Here is a 6,024-nt window from a genome sequence, read left to right on the forward strand (position 1 = left end):
ATAAGTTTAAGAATTTTCCATGGTTTGTTGTGCTCCACACAGTCAGAGGCTTTAGCATAGTTAATGAATTAAAAGTAAATATTTTCCTGGAATTCCCTTGCTTTTTCTATGATCCAACGGATATTGGTGATTTGATCTCTGGTTCCTCTGCCTTTTATAAATCCAGCTTGTACATCTGGAAGTTCTCAGTTCACATACTGTTGAAGCCTAACTTGAAGGATTTTGAGCATCACAGTTTTGCTAAACTGTTATTTGTAAGAGTGCTTAACACAATATGAAGACAAATAGATATTAAATTATGTAGCTATTCATTGAAAATGTCTTCTTCCATAGAAAGCACACTAAAGTTCATAGCTTTAAGTTTCTAATACTTATTATATCTGACTACAAAAGATAACACAGTGAATTCTTGATTATTCTGGGATTGACTTGGTATGTTAATCAGGTTCTTGATTTTCTCTTCTCTCTCCTTGCTGCATGCTCCATGGTCACATAAGTATTCACTAGCAACTCAATTAGAATGAAGGAAAAAAACTAAGAAAATACAAATTTAGATAGTATCCTTTTATTATTGAATTATCCTTTTAATTTAAAAAGTATAGAGGAAACATCTAAAGCATCAGATTTTATTTAAAGTTTTTAGATTATCTATATGTTTAATATACCTTTCCCTGTTTAATATATCAAAACATTTCCTCTTCACTAGTTCTATGGTATTCAAAGATATATTTTGGCCAGGTGAAAAATGAGTACAGATGATAATTTTGGTTTATCAATTCTGTTGGTTCATGGGGAATTTCTGTTTTGTTTCATTTTGTCTGTTTTACTAATTGGATGAATGATTTTCTCAAGTTTGTGTATACTCAGAAGAGACATTCAGCATTTAAAGACTGCAAGTGTGTGTGTGTTTTTCTTAATGTTAAATAAATTTAAACTATTGCTTTGAATTGGCCAGTTGTTTTCATGTAGAAGCAATAGACATTTTTGTTAAGATTTTTAAAAAACAACAACTTAAGTTTCTAGAAATCAATCACAGTGTAGGAAATTTAAAATTGTCTCCATCTGTGAAACCATCATTTCCACAAGTGATAATGTTTTAAACAATGCAGCTTTGGTTACAAAGTATATAAATTCTTACCTAGTGAAATAAAGGTAACTACTCCAAATCATGCCACTTGAATTCTCAGAAACTGTAAAGCTTAACTAGATTCCTACTCTTCACACCCCATGGGCATTTTTAATAAGTCACATAATGTGATTCTAGGCTAGGGTGGGGGAATAAACTAGGAATCTCTCTCTAGAGGATGCTTATGTATATTACACATAATTAGGTTGTTTCTGTGAAATCATCCTAAATCATAGTGGGTGATGCAGTTTGTAATTTTCAACTGCAGGGGCCATCTTAGTTTGCAACTTAGTTTAGTTTGGAAGCATATAGTATATAGGTGATATCCATCAAATACTTTGTAAACTGAAGACCAAAATATTCAGTTGTCAAAAATAGAGAAGGGTATATACAATTATAATTAATTTAAACATACAATAACACTATATTAATAGAAAAAAGGATTATTTTTACCATTCTTATAATCTTTGCATAAATTTACTATATATGAATTTTTATTACTTTTGTTTATACTTTGTTCCTATCTCATGTATTCTTTTTTTTAAAAAAAATCAGAATTGCCATTTTAAAATATTATTAGATTCAAATGTGTGGCTCTATTTAGTATTTTAATTTTGTTTTCATTTTATAAGCTCCATCAGCAAAATGCCATTTGGTATGTTTTAAACATGAACCATATCTTCATTTAATCTGGTTGATATTTAGAAAACAAAGCTGAAGAGATATCCCTCTACATTATTTTTTAATCATTTGTTATTTACTAGCATTTGAGAATTTATAATTTTAATATTAGTAACGTGTGTATATCATTCCATTGAAAAATTAATCTTTGATTCAGAAAGCATGTTGAAAGAAAGCTTTATTAAATTATGAATGCACTGAATAGATAGGTGACTTTCATGTCAATGTTGAAAAAATCAAATATTTTACCATCCTCGTGATTCTTCCAAGCAGTTATCTGATTTCTACTAATATATTTACACTATACCCTTTTAAATCCATTTATAATGTCATTGCTGCTCTTTGCCAGCAATATTGAGTGTTAATTAAAATTTCACTGTATCGATCATGATGACATTGTGATTGAAAAAATACTGTGTATTCAGTCTAATCTTAGTTTCTCAACTTCAGAAAATATGTCTATAATCATATTTTCATTAGTAAGAATTATTTCCAACCAAATTTTAAATACTTCTCTTTCATTCTTTTAAATCAGTAAAACTTTCATATTTTTCCTCCTTTCTTGTTTTAAATGTTGTAAAGTAACAATTATCATGTGATTCATACACACATGTTAAAATGTTAAAAATGGGCAGCAATCTTGACATCTGAGCAATAAATAATGAAAGAATGCTAGACATTAAAAGAAGCACTCATTTGTATCTTTCAAATAAGATAGAATAAGAAATGAACACTTATTAAGGACAGTTTCTAAAATTAGAAAATCTCAAAGTAATACATATTATAGATATCAGAAACTAAAGAGAAGCTAAAATATTTCTTACTGAGCTGCACTTACTACAAAGATCACCTACCAGCCCCCAGTAAATTCCTGTATTCTCAAACTACTTCCCACTTGATCACCCAAATCTGACTTCTTGTTCACCAGATAAAATTTGGAAAATAGCAACGTTGTCTTTATGAAAAATTAGTCCACAAAATAAGAATAAATAGAACTTGTTCATCTTGATAAAGGACGTTTGTTGAAAACCCACAGCTAACTTCATACTAATGGTAAAAGATTGAAAGCTCTTACACTGACATCAGGAATAAGCCAAAGGTGTCTGCTCTTATCATTTTTTTCAAAATTTTCTGGAAACTCTGCCAGAGCAATCAGGCAAGGGAAATAAATAAAAGGCATACATCTTGAAAAATAAGAAGCAAAACTATCTCTATTCACAGATGACATGATCTTATATATAGAAAAAAATAAAATAAAATAAAATCTCAAATAACCCAAGAATACCTATTGGAGCTAATGAGTTTAGCAAAATTTCAGAACATGATATTAATATACAAAAACTCAGTTGTATTTCTATACACTTTGAATAAATAATTTAAAATGAAACTGAGAAAACAGTTTCATACATAATACCATCACAAAGAATAAAACACTTATGAATAAATTTAACCAAGGAAGTGAAAACATATACCGTTAAAGTGAAAGTATTAGTCACTCAGTCATGTCTGACTCTTTGCAAACCCCTGTGGCCAGCTAAGCTCTTCTGCCCATGGAGTTCTCCAGGCAAGAATACTGGAGTGGGTTGCCATTTCCTTCTCCAGGGGATCTTCCCAACCCAGAAATTGAACCCCGGTCTCATGCATTGCAGGCAGACTTTACTCTCTGAGCCACTAGGACAGCATGGCATAAAAACAGATATATACATCAATGAGACTGAAATGAAAGCTCAGAAATAAATCCATATATCTATGGCTAATTGATTTTCAACAAGATGCCAAGACCACTGAATGGGAAAGAGTAATTTTTTTTAATAAAAGAAAGTGCTGAGACAACTTGATATCCACAAGATAAAGAATGGGTTTAGATCCTTATCTCCTATCACAAGTAAAAATTAACTCAAAATAGATCAAAGTCGTAAATGTAAGACCTAAATCTATAAAAATCTGTGAAGGAAACAGCTGTAAATTTTAGTGTACTTTGCAGTGGTTTCTTAATTATGACATCAGAGCATAAGCAACAAATGAAAAAATAAGCTAAACAAATTTAAAAAATATATATTTCAAAGGATGTTATCAAGAAAGTAAAAAAACAACTCATAAAATGAGAGATAATATTTGCAAATAGTATATCTGATAAGGGTCTAGTATCCAGAATATATAAAGAACTCTCACAACTCAGCACCAAAAGATAAAATTGAAAAATTTGCAATTGATCTGAATAGATATTTCTCCAAAGAAGACATACAAGTGACGAATAAACACATAAAAAGATGCTCAGCACCATAGTCATTTCTCCTGCTGCTGCTGCTAAGTCGCTTCAGTTGTGTCCCACTCTGTGCGACCCCATAGACGGCAGCCCACCAGGCTCCCCCAACCCTGGGATTCTCCCGGCAAGAACACTGGAGTGGGTTGCCATTTCCTTCTCCAGTGCATGAAAGTGAAAAGGGAAATGCAAATCAAAACTGCAGTGAGATACTTCACATCCACTAGAATGACTATAAGAAACAAAATGAGAAATCACAGATGTCACTAAAAAGTGAAGAAACAGGGATCCTTGTACATTGTTGTTAGTAGTGTAAAGTGATGTGACCACTGTGGAGAAGGTTGACAGTTCATCCAAAACAGAGTTATCATATGACCAGCTATTCCACTCGTAGGTGTAACTAAGAGAATTGAAAATACGTATTTGCACAAAATGTATAAATTAATGTTCATAGCAATGTTATTCACAACAGGCAAAAGATGGAAACAACACAAAATTCCACTGACTAGGGAAGAGGGTAAATAATATGTGATATATCTATGCAATGGAATATTATTTAGCTATTAAAAAAAAACAGCACTCATATACTCATGAAACCTGAAACATTATGCTAAGTGAGAGAAATCAGACACAAAAGGCTATATAAGATTCCATTAATATGAAATTTCCAGAATAAACAGACATTTATGTCATAAAGACAAATTATATTAAGTGTTGCCAGGGCCTGGGGACTGTGGAGAATTGATGGTGACTGCTTAAAGATTATTGCTTTTCTTTGGTGGGTGATGAAAATGTTCTAGAATTAGAGAGTGGTGATCACTGAACAATATTGTGATTTTACTGAACCTGACCTAATTGTTAAAATGGTAAATTTTATCTCATTTTTTAAAAAAGTTAAATAAGAATTTTTTATAGACATTTTCAAAATGAATACAAATATGGAAATTGGAGTGTATCTCATGGCCTACTGAAAACATTTCAGTTTGATTGAATGAAAACACCATTATTTTAGACTTTTCCTCTGAAATTTGTAGCATGTTATATTAGAGTTCCAATATGTGTTTGTAGAGGTTTCCCTGGTGGCTCAGATTAGTAAAGAATCTGCCTGCAATGCAGGAGACCCAGGTTTGATCCCTGGGTTGGGAAGATCCCCTGGAGAATGGAATATCCTTGCTTGGAGAATTCCATGGACAGAGGAGCCTGGTGAGCTATAGTCCATGGGGTTGAAAAGAGTTGGACACGACTAAGCGACAAACACTTTCCCTTCCATGTGTTTATAGAATATAGAAGAGTATGTTATCTTTCCTACTAGACTATATGCACCTTGAGGGCAGAAACTAAATTTTTGTTTAATTTAGTTTTACTGTTCATAGCTAACTTAGTCAGTTATAACTGATGGACATATCAATACGTAGTTGTTGAATAACTTAATCAATTAATATCCTGGCTTAGAAGAAGGAAATTAATGTGTTATCAATGGTGATATATTGCCTAATTCTTGCCTTTATATCCAAGTATTTAAAAAAAAAAATGATTTCTCATCCTAGCTACAAATAGGATGGAGCAGCCATCATCACATGTTAGTTTCATGGAGATCATTCAATTGATGAACGAAATACTGAAATGTGAGTTAATTTTCTGGTACATTACCATATATAAAATTGCAATTTTCTGAAAACTTATGTAATATGATCAGTTATTATCTTTGGTTTCAGTACTAAATGCTTTGTGGCCCCTCAAAGACCTGAAATAATGTAAAAGAAGATGAGAAGTGATCCACTTTCTACTCACTGAGAATTTCAAGCCATTATCTAGTTGCCACTGATGAAAGTTATACTTGACTCTTGCTTCCTAACTGCAATTTTTAAAAGAGTAAGTCTGTTGAACTCAGATCTAGCCTCGTTTACAAACATGGTGCTTCATTGAAAGTAACACCGTGAACTGTGGCTTCAAT

Source organism: Bos indicus, chromosome 2 (genome assembly GCF_029378745.1).
Source record: "Bos indicus isolate NIAB-ARS_2022 breed Sahiwal x Tharparkar chromosome 2, NIAB-ARS_B.indTharparkar_mat_pri_1.0, whole genome shotgun sequence".
Classification (NCBI taxonomy): Eukaryota; Metazoa; Chordata; class Mammalia; order Artiodactyla; family Bovidae; genus Bos; species Bos indicus.